Here is an 11766-nt window from a genome sequence, read left to right as displayed (position 1 = left end):
CTGAATCCTGGTTTGTAGGAAACCTCTTGGAAAGAAATTTGCTTATTCCTGGCTAGAAGAAGGTAATACTCAAGAGAAACTGAGTTTCAACTGAGTTAGAAATGGCCGAGTTACCTAAGTTTTATATTGCCAGTTGCTTTGGAAGTTCAATATCTAAGAATAAGGAAAAAGGAAGAAGGGTACAGATTTTTGGGTTATTTGAAAATTATATTATTTTAAGTAAAATATATTTTAAAACACATTTAAAGGAGTTCTATAGCGATTACACAATGGAAATTTTCATAATTCATGAATTTTTTGATTTCTAATGATATATTCAAACCTCAGATTTGAAAGCTGTATTTTGATACACTTAAATTTTGGGATTGTGAATTTAATACTGCTACCTTTGTGCAGATAATCTGCACTTTTCCTTATCTCATGGACAAAAGTGTTTTGCTGTTGGAGTGGTTGCAGCCTAGAGGTAAACTATGAGATAATGTTTGTGTGTGGGGAGTTCCTGAGGGAAACTCTAAATTAGCTTCACCCCTGGTACTATAAATATCTGGGCCAATATATTTTCTTTTCTTTTACTTTAGCTCATGTGTTTTGGCTCCTGTCACTTGCAACTGAGATTGACTAATAAAAAAAAATCTAACAAAAACATGCAAGTCTTATATGGGTACAACCATAGCACTTTACATGATGGTCTAGAAAACAACCTGAATAAATGAAGAAGCATAAAATTGAATAGACACAGGACAAAGAGATTCTCCTTTTTTTTTTTTTTTTTTTTTTTTTTTTGAGTACTGGACTGGGGATGTAACTCAGGGGTAGAGCATCTCTGGGTTCGATCCCTAGGACTGCCAAAATAAAAAATCCCACACAATATCTTATATTTCTGCCCATTGGAAGTTCAGCTAAAAAAATAAAAATAACAAAAATAAAATCAAGGTATCAGTAGGATTGCATTCCTTTCTGGAGTGTCCCAAGGAGAAACAATGTCCTTACTTTATCCAGCTTCCACTGCATCCATTGGCTTATCGTTTACTTCCCCCATCTTCAAAGCCAGCAACATTTTCTCTCTCTGACCCTTCTTCCATAGTTATGTCTCCTTCTGACTGTATTCTGACTCTATCACTTAAGAAAAAACAACTTATGGTTGGGCTGGTGTTGTGGCTTAGTGGCAGAGCATTTGCCTAACATGTGTGAGGCACTGGGTTCAATCCTCAGCACCACATAAAAGTAAATAAATAAAATAAAGGTATTGTGTCCACCTACAATGAAAATATTTTAAAATGCCCTTATGGCTATATTGAGCCCTCTCAGATAATCCAGAAAAATCTACTTTACTCCTCCCAGAAATCCAGAATAATCTATTTTAAAGTCAATTGATTAGCAGCTTTAATTCCCCTTTGCCATTAATACAGCATAGTCACAGGTTGTAGGCATTAGGATGTGATCTTTGCAAGGATGGGGAACATTAATCTGATTGCCACGTAAAATTATTTTCCCTCACAGTTAATTTACAAATTTAATGCAATGTCAATTAGCATCTTGATATGCTGCTTCAAAACTTAATATAAAAGAGATAATATAAAAGAATAACAAATAAGTTTTTGAAAAATAGTAATAATAATAGGGACTTGCTCTCTCAACCATAAACCAGAGTATGAAGCTAAAGTAATAAAAATACTTTGGCATTTGTAGGTGATAAAAGATGGTGTTATGAAAACTGGCAATTCATTGCATTAAAAGTAAAGCCCTTCTGCTCAACACTCCAACGTATTGGCAAAGGCACCAACTTCCTTAACAAGACTCCTCAAGTGCAAGAAATAAAACAAAAAAAAAAACAAATAAGAGGTATGGCATCAAATTAAAAAGCTTCTGCACAGTAAAGAAAACAATTAAGAGCATGAAGAGAGAGCTTACAGAATGGGAGAGAGCTTTGCTACCTGCTCCTCAGCCAGGGAATTCTATTCAGAATATATAAAGATCTCAAAAAAATACCAAAAAATGACCTAATTAATAAAAGGACAAAAGAACTAAACAGACAGTTCTCAAAAGATGAAATACAAATGGTCAACAAACATATTAAAAAATATTCAGCATCTCTAGCAATCAGGGAAATGCAAAATCAAATGTATATTGAGGGCTGGGGAGATAGCTCAGTCGGTAGAATGCTTGCCTTGCAAGCATGAGGCCCTGGGTTCCATCCCCAGCACCGCAAAAAAAAAAAAAAAAAAAAGTATATTGAGATTTCATCTCACTCCAGCCAGAATGGCAATTATCAAGAGCACAAACAATAATAAATGATGGTGAGTATGTGGGGGAAAGGCATATTTATACATTGTTGGCAGGACTGCAAATTAGTGTAACCACTTAAGCAGTATGGAGATTCCTCCAAAAAACTAGGAATGGAACCACCATATGACCCAGCTATTCCACTCCTTGGTATATATACAAAAGATTTAATGTCAGCATGCTAGTGATAATGACCATATCAATGTTTATAGCAGCACAATTCACAATGCCAAGCTATGGAAACAACCTATGTGCTTGTTGACAGACAAATGGGTAAAGGAAATGTGGTATATATACGCAGTGGAGTTTTACTCAGTCATGAAGAAGAATGAAATTATGCCTTTTTCTGGTAAATGGATGGATCTGGAGAACACCATACTAAGTGAAATAAGCCAGATCCAGAAAGTCAAAGAGTACCCCATGAAAACAGAGGAGAGATCAGTGAAGTAGAGGAAAGAGATTGAGGGGGACAGAGGAGGGACAGGAAAAAAGAGGAACACCACAATGAAACTGACCAACTATCTTATGTACATATATGAATACACCTTAGTGAATACTACCTTAATGTATATCTATAATGCACTAATTAAAAAACTATAAATAGAAAAAAGAACACTAGAGTAGAGGAAAGGAAACAGGGGGAGGGAGAAGGAGGGAAAGTGGAAATACTGGCCTCTGAACTGAAGTAAATTATATTGCATGTTTGTGTAATTATGTCAAAATAAACCCCAATATTATGTATAACTATAATGCACTAATAAAAAAATTAAAAAGTAGAGTCCTTCTCTACATTAAAAACAAAAATAAATCCAGATGAATTGAATATCTAAATGATTTTAAAAAAACCTTGACTAAGGCCAGGTGTGGTGATATACACCTGTAATTCCAGCTACTCAGGAGGATCAGGCAGGAGGATTGCAAATTCAAGGCCAGTCTGGGCAATTTAGTGAGACCCTGTATCCAAATAAAAGTTAAAAAAGAAGGGAGGTGATATAGATATATATAGATATGAGGGCTTGCTCATCATGCTTAAAGCTCTGATTTCAATCTCCAGTATCACAAAAAACAAGACTTTATTAAGTACTAGAAGTACACACATACACAAAACCACTCTCTCAAGAGCGAGCAAAATTATTTTTAAAAACCTGGAAGCCATAAAGGAAAATATTGAAATATCTAAATACATGCAAATTTAACATTTCTGTATGTTAAAACATATTGTAAACCAAAATAAAAGACGTGTCAAGCTGGGAGAATATATGCATGCATACACACACACAGAACAGTGTAAATATTCTTGTTATATACATATATATATATGTTTATCTACCCATTATATATATATATGTACATTTAGTGTTTGGTACCAAAAACAAAAACAATTGAGCACAAGAAATAAATTAATAATTTACTGAAGAAGAAAAATCAAATTTCTAATATATTATGAACTAGTACCTATCTGAAATCTGGAAAATGTAAATTAAGCAATAATTATCTCTATAGTCAGATCAGGAAAAGATTTTTAAATCACGCTCATAACTTACATATAATTGCATTTGTTATAGCAATTTTTTAAAAAGTATGTGTATAATTATATTTTTACAGCAACTGGAAATAACCAAAGTGTGCTTGGATACAGAAAGGGTTAACTATGGTAAAAAATGTGAAATATCTATATGTCCTGATATGGAAAGCACTCTAAAACATTTTGCTAAGTGAAAGACTATATCTAGAATTATCTCATTTATGCAAAGGAAAGATGTATAATGTCTGTATATATGTAAGACAATTTATTATAACATAATACAATCTTTTATGTAATATGTTTTTGGAAAGGCATATAACAAATTGATATTTCTGTAATCTTATGAATTTTTTGATTATTTAACTTTTTGTAATAAATGTGTTCATATATCATGAGCATGATTTTTAAGATAATAATTAAAATGCCATTTGCTTGATTATGAAAACCCAGGATAGCCAAGTGTGGTGGTACATGACTGTAATCCCAGTGGTTTAGAAGGCTGAGGCAGGAGGATGGCAAGTTCAAAGCCAGCCTCAGCAACTTAACAAGACCCTAAGCAACTTAGTGAAAACCCATCGTAAAATTTAAAATAATAATAATAATAAAAAAGGCCTGGGGATGTGGCTCAGTGGTTAAGTGCCCGTGGGTTTGATTCCTTATACCAAAAAAGGGGGGGAAAAAAAAGAAAGGAAAGGAAATTTCAATATATTTTGTTTGAGAAAACATGGGGAAAAATATATCTCAATATTTATTTGCCATTGTTTGGGGACAATAGGATCTTGAACATGAATAATACTTTTATGTAAACTTTTCCCATTGCATGTATTTATTACGTCATAAGATAAAAATTTAAAAAGCAATTAAAATGTTTATTGATAGCTAATTTAAGCTTGACTCTACTAGGTGGTGTGTTTTTATTACTTTTTCATATTGATAGGAAAGAAATACTTTGGTCTTTGAAGTTCGAAGATCTGTGCTTATGCCCTAGTTATTGTGCTTTATTCTTTTTGTACTCAGGCAAATTACCATCACCAAATTTAGTTTCCTCAACTCTAAGATGGACCAACAGTAATGACTACTTTTTAAGATTGAGTGTAAATGAGCTACTATATACAAATACCTAGGAACACTACAAACATTCAATAATCATTAGTTTCTTTTTTACCATTTCTCAGGCTACCTTGAAGATGGAGCACTCCTCCATTGCCCAGGCATTCATTTATTTTCCTTAGACTAACTTGTGCTCTCAATTTGTACATAAGTATAATTACAGCTTAATTTTGTATAATGCTTTAGTGTTTACAAGCATTTTCAACTATATATATACTTTGCTATATACCTTGAATCCTTGTTTATAATTGTGTGAATTTCATTTCAGCTTTCTACTACTCAGGAGTAAACAGGGTAGTAAATACATTACTAAGAATGTTTTTACAATGAGAAAATTGTAGTACTACTTAAATCCCCTCCCTTATTTTATAGAGGCCAGAGAGTTTGCTTAAGTGCTTCTATATCAGTTAGCTTTTGGTAGGTAACAAACACTCTAAAACAGAGTGGCTTAAAATTGCAGCCATTTATTTAGCTCATAATTCTGATGGTAGTCCTTATGGTCTGCACCAGGCTTAGCTTATCTAGATTGGGCTCACTTCTGTGTCTGGAGCCTTGATTGGGATGACTTGAATAGGTAAAGTATCTCTCCACAGGGTCTCTTAACTTCCAGCAGACTGGCCCAGGTCTATTCTCATGGTGGTGTCAGGTCCCAAGAGCAATGAGAGTGGAAACCGCAATGTCTCTTGAGGCCCAGACTTGGAACCCACACATCACTTTTGCTGCCTTCTAGTGGCCAAAGCAAATCACGAGAACAGCTATGATTTCAAGGGTGGACAGATTTCATCTTTTGATGGGAGAAGTATAATAGGGAAAGGTGAAAAATAGGGGACATTTGCCATCTATCCCAGATGCATAACTAATTAGTGGGTATGCTATTTTGGGAAGGCTGCCCTGATGAGTCCAGAGCAACTGCAATATATTTTTGCAATAAAACAAAATATACTAAATCTAAACACATTACTAATTTGCTTATTCTTTTAATGTCTATAGAAATGCATATTTAGTCAAAAGACTAAACTGAAGATTTTTTTTCATAAGACTACTCATCACGGAGTTAGCTATCTTAGAAAAGTGGAATGACTTCTTAGTGACATTCTTAAAGAGTGGCAGTAAAACCTGTCTTCTATAGGCTGAATCTAGGACAACATTGTTGAAAAAGATGAGGAGGTGATGACAGTATACATAGGGACTTTAATGTCCTGGAATCAGTCACGAATGGAAAGTTAAAAAAAATACCCACAACACTTTAAAAAGTCTGCCTCAGGCAATCTCAAAACGTTTGACATTTCATTTATTGGGGGAAATGTAGCTTTTTGTAATTAAAAAGTTTTGACAACTGAAAGTGACTTTAAGACCTGTGAAAATCAGGTCAGTGAAGCTGCTGATCATCTCAAAGTTTTTTATATTAACAGTGAGAGATTGGAGGCTGTGGATTTTTAGCTATACATGTAATAGGTACTGCAGAGAGAAAATGCATCCCAATGAAACATTTTTAGATTGCAATGATGCATACGCTTGCAGAAGCTTAGGGAATCCAAAATAAGTTTTATTCATGTCCTACTTTCATAAGGTAGAGCAATAAAAGAAATGAGCCTTATTATGGTAGCACTGTATTGGAAGTAATCCTTATTTGATTTGTCAATTCCATCAACAATAAGTTGATGGCAATGATCAATAGTGTCCATTGGATTGAGATAGCCACCTAGAGTGGTGCATGAAGACAATAAAAGATTAATTATGCCACTGTGGTCCCTACTTCCTGCATTGCATAGGTTCAGTGCATCCTTTACTGTATGTGTTCACACCAGTTGATGCTGGGATGGTTTAATCATTGCTCATCATTTGTTCTAGATACATAGTCTGTTCAACAGTAATTGCCAAGGAAAAATTGTCTATTGTCCCAAACTTTTCCTGATTATTGGACTGTAGCTTCATTTTATCTGAATGGCTCTGTAGACTTTAGTCTCCTTTGCTAATGAGCTCCGTCTATTCTCTAGTCAGCTTCCTGTGTTCTGCTGCTTCTAGGCCTATAAGGGAAATGTTGCAGTCTCTTTGCCTGTGGGAGGAAATGCAAAGTGTACAGTTTGGGTTTTCAGCAAATAAGAAATTTCTTGAATGCTCAGTTTCAGCTAAGGTTTGATTGTAAGGAAAGAAGCAGACCCTTGTACACTTACATTTTTTTTTTTCATTAAAAACACCTAGAATTTATTTATTTATTTATTTATTTTTTTACAAAACGACAGAAATAAGTTTTATTTTCTCAGAAGAATATCTCATATTCATGGTCTAGAATAAGTCCAGCTTGACTCTCATTTTTCTTTTTTTTTTTTTTTGTAAACAAATGGGATACATGTTGTTTCTCTGTTTGTACATGGCGTAAAGGCATACCATTTGTGTAATCATAAATTTACAGAGCAATGTTGTTTGATTCATTCTGTTATTTTTTCCCTTCCCCCCACCCCTCCCACCCCTCTTTACTACACTTACATTTTTTAAAAAAGGCTTCATTGGAAGGATATGGGGTAGCCCAGCAAATCAAAGGAAAAGCCCAGCAAGCATGCTTTAGAAAAGACAAGAACCAATGAACCTCCAGAGATCAGGGAGCAGAAATTAAGGAGAATCTTGTTGACCTTCAAATTCCTGCAGTAGTTTGGATGGATTGTATTGGTCTGGCTTGTATTGCACAGGGTCAGGCAAAGGGCTGGTTGAGGAGATCATGGAGACTATCCAATGTGAGGAGGTGAACATGGGAAACTTGAAACACTGCTGTCAAAACAAGGTGGTAGAGTTGGGTGCAATGGTGCATGCCTATAATCCCAGCTATTCAGAGGCTGAGTCAAGAGGATCACAAGTTGAGGACAGCCTGGGCAATTTAGTGAGACCCTGTCTTATAATAAAAATTAAAAAGGGCTAAGGATGTAGCTCAGTGGAAAAGTGCTTGCTTACCATGTGCAAAGCACTGGGTTCCATCTCCAGTATCATTAAAAAAAAAAAGTGAGGTGGTAGGAATGGCCAGTAGGGCAAAAACAGCAGATGTCACTCCACTTGGAAACAGATGTCACAGTACTTACAGTAAAGCATCCATTTTGGTTGTAGAAGTTCAAGGTTTTGCTTTTTAAAATAACATACCTGAAATTCATAGAACTGCCCTAGGTGGCATTTGTTTGCATTCTGGAACCAGACTGCCTGGCTTTCCTAGCCATGTGAGCAAAAAATTGTTTCCTTAATAGCAAAATGGAGAAATTAAAAGTATTTTCATCATAGTATTGTTATGATGATTAAACAAATTAATTTATTTAAAACCCTTAGAAGTGTCTAACACCTAAAAGCTATATACTGCACTGTTATTAGGGTGAAATGGTGCATCACTGTACTGAGATCTTTAACTATGGTTTAAAATATTAACCATGCTTATAAAAACCAAGAAATGGCCTCCCTTTCCTGGCTTCCTAGGTCATAATCTTGCTGTTGGATTTCCCCCATGATGGTGTTGTGGCCCTAAGCAGCCACCATATTAGTTTTCTGTTGCTGCTGTAACGAATTATCACAAATTTAGTAGCTTTCATATACAAATGTATTCCCTTATGGTTGCAGTGGTCAGGGTCTTGTTGGGCTAAAATTAAGGTTTCACCAGGAGTGTGTCCCTCCTGGAGGTTCTGGGAGAGAATCTGTTCCTTGCCTTTTCCAGCTACTAGGCCACCTGCATTCCTTGGCTCATGCTTCTTCCTCCATCTTCAAAGCCAACAACTGCATCACTCCAGTGTCTGCTTCTGTTATCCCATCTTCTCTGACTGATTCTCCTGCCTCCCTCTTTTCCTTATAAGGGCTTTTGTAATTACATTGACCTTCCTGGGTAACACAGTACAATCTCATCATCTTAATTTAATCACATATGCAAAGTCCCTTTTGCCTTACAGGTTCTGGAGATTAGGATTCTGACATCTTAGCTGGGGGCAGGGGTAGCATTCTGCCCACATAGACACTTAATAATTAGTTGCTGTATTTAAATTTTCTAATTATTTCTTATCAAGAGTGGCTAAGCTTGTTCACTGAGGTCAACATAGCTCTTTTGTATCTTAGGTATTTGTTAGAAGCCAAGACTGAAGGGACAGGGGTTTTTTGAGTAAAAAAAAATAGATTACTGAAAGCTAGACTTCCTCTGTTAGATATCTCTTGACTAGATTTCAAAATGCTATTTAAAAGAAGGATTTGTTCCCAAATACAATTTTGGCAAGTTTGACCTTTTGAATTAAGAAAGTCAAATCCTTGGGGTTTGGATCAGGAGAAAGGTCTGCATCATATTTTAATTTATGACTCCATTTTATCTGTGAATGCTGTGTGTCTCCCATTAGTGCAGTTGTTCTCAATACCCGCATCCAGGGTACATTTAAGTTTCTGATCATTAGAAGTAGACAGAGGCCAGGGAAGCATCTAAACATCATGTAATGCATAGAATGGCCCTCTCCCCGTCCCCTGAGAAAAGACTATCCCACCCACATTATCGATATTGCTGAGACTGAGAAATCCTGCTCTAGTAAGTATCCCAGAATTTCCCCCTGATTATTACTTGGTTTATTATAACATAGTACCTTATGTGTTGTAGGAAAGGTTTTTTCCTAACGGGTCAAATTTAGATTTTATTAAACCATGTTTTCCTATCATTAAGCAAATATAAATTGGTCTGTTAAAAATATAATCAGCTGGGTGCAGTGGTGCATGCCTGTAGTCCCAGTGACTGAGCAGGCTGAGGCAGGAGGATCACAAATTTAAGGACAGTCTCAGCAACTTAGGCACTAAATAACTTAGTAAGACCCTGCCTCAAAATTAAAAATGAAAAGGGCTAGGGATATAGCTCAGTGGTAAAGTGCCCCTGGGTTAAATCCCCAGTAGTGCCCCTGCCCCGCAAATCAAAACTTTACAATGGTTCTTTTGGAAACAATGACATAAGACTAAAGAAAATTCAGGAAATAAGAGGCAACTTCATTTTACACTGGGTATTTCAGGTGCCTCTTACTTTTTTTTTTTTTTTTTTTTTTTTTGTACCAAGGATTGAACCCAGGGCACTTAACCACTGAGCCCTTTTTATTTTTTATTTTGAGACAGGGTCTTGCTAAATTGCTGAAGCTGACCTTGAACTTATGATGCCTCCTGCCTCAATCTCCCCAGCCGCTGGGGCTCTTACTCTTACATAACAATGCTTTAGATAAAACCCTTATTGTCCTTTCTGTGGGACGGGAGTATAACCATAACTGCAAATGTTTTCTTAATGATTTGTGAATCTTAAGACATTAACTTCCTAATTTTCTTTATTAATCTCTTGTAACTCCCTGGTTTTGTAAAAAAGCAATCTATTTTAGGAGTTTTCTTATTCAGAAATTATTTGATGCTCAAGAGGAGACACAAAGATGGTCTTCTGGTCCTGACTGGAAAACATGGTATCTGCAACACCCCTCTCAGAGACCTGGGGAAGAAAAGGATAGAATGAGTTTTTTTTCGGTTCACTGAAGAAGGTGATTTAAATTCAGAACGGTGAGTCTCCTCGCAGCTGGAGACCAGCAGCTGGGTGAAAAATCAACCAATCTCCTGGAGATGGCAGGTAACAGGCAGAGGTGGGAATCATTTGCCAAGCAACCACAGCCAGAACTTCAGCCTTCAGTTCTGGATCATGTTCTGCTCAGAGACAGCCATGATGAATCCTTGAGGCTGTAGTGGGCTCCTTGCTGATGCTTTGTTACCATGAAAGTCCACCTTCTCCCTTTCTGAAGTTTAGTTCTCAAGTTCTGCCTTAAGTCCCTTCTGAATAGAGTCTTGTATAAGTGAATGAATACATAAAAACTCCTGGTTCCAGGTAAGCACTACCACATCTGAGACCTACTGAATTACAGGTACAATATTGACAGGCACTGAGGTAGACACGGTGATAAGCATAAGTCCTTGGACTGGAGAGATTCAAAAACACACAATGATCCCAGTATAATGTTGTATAACTAAATAACCCAGAGTTGTGAAAGCTAGTGGGTAAATTTGACCCAACCAAAGAGGTCAGGGGTACTTTCCTAATGAGATTGCACCTAAGCTAAGTTGAGAAACATAGAAGGTGAGAAACATGATCATGACATTTACTGGATTACTGGACTGCAAAGTACAGACAGGGTAACTGGAAAGATAAGAATTGACCAAATTATGGAAGTGCTAAAAAGTAAAAATGCATCAATCTTTAATTGATGGTGGTAGTGTGCAAAGAATTACCCCGGACTCTTGTTTTTAATAGATTTCCCAATTCTGTATGCAGAGATTTCTGTACATTGGTGGACTTCATGTTGAAGTTGAGTTAATCATGTTCCCCAGCTCATGGGATGTTATCATCTCCATTTGCAAAAAGTTCTTCTATTTAATGCTTGTTTGTCTACTTATTATTTACCAATTTGGTTTCCTCCTCATCCTGGGTCCCTCTCATTTTATTTCCCCTCTGGTAGCCTATTTATATATCTTTATTTTAAAAGAAATCATGAATTTAAGAAAAACATGCAGTTTAAATTTCACCAATGGTGTAGAGCTCTCAATCATGTTTCCTGCCATTTTCATCCAACTTTTTGTTCTTAAGATCTTGTCATGTTATGCTGGGCGCTGTGGTGCATGCCTGGAATCCCAGCAGCTCAGGAGACAGAGACAGGAGGATTGCAAGTTCAAGGCCAGCCTCAGCAACTAGCGAGGTCCTTAACAACTTAGCAAACCCTGTCTCAAAATAAAAAAATAAGAAGGACTGGGGATGTGGCTCTATGATTAAACATCCCTGGGTTTAATCCCTAGTACCCCCCAAAAATCTTACACATTACTGCATGGACCCT

The sequence above is a fragment of the Sciurus vulgaris genome (assembly GCF_902686455.1).
Source record: "Sciurus vulgaris genome assembly, chromosome: X".
In the NCBI taxonomy this organism is placed as follows: domain Eukaryota; kingdom Metazoa; phylum Chordata; class Mammalia; order Rodentia; family Sciuridae; genus Sciurus; species Sciurus vulgaris.
The sequence above is the reverse complement of the archived record's forward strand: the minus strand, read 5'-3'. Positions refer to the sequence as shown.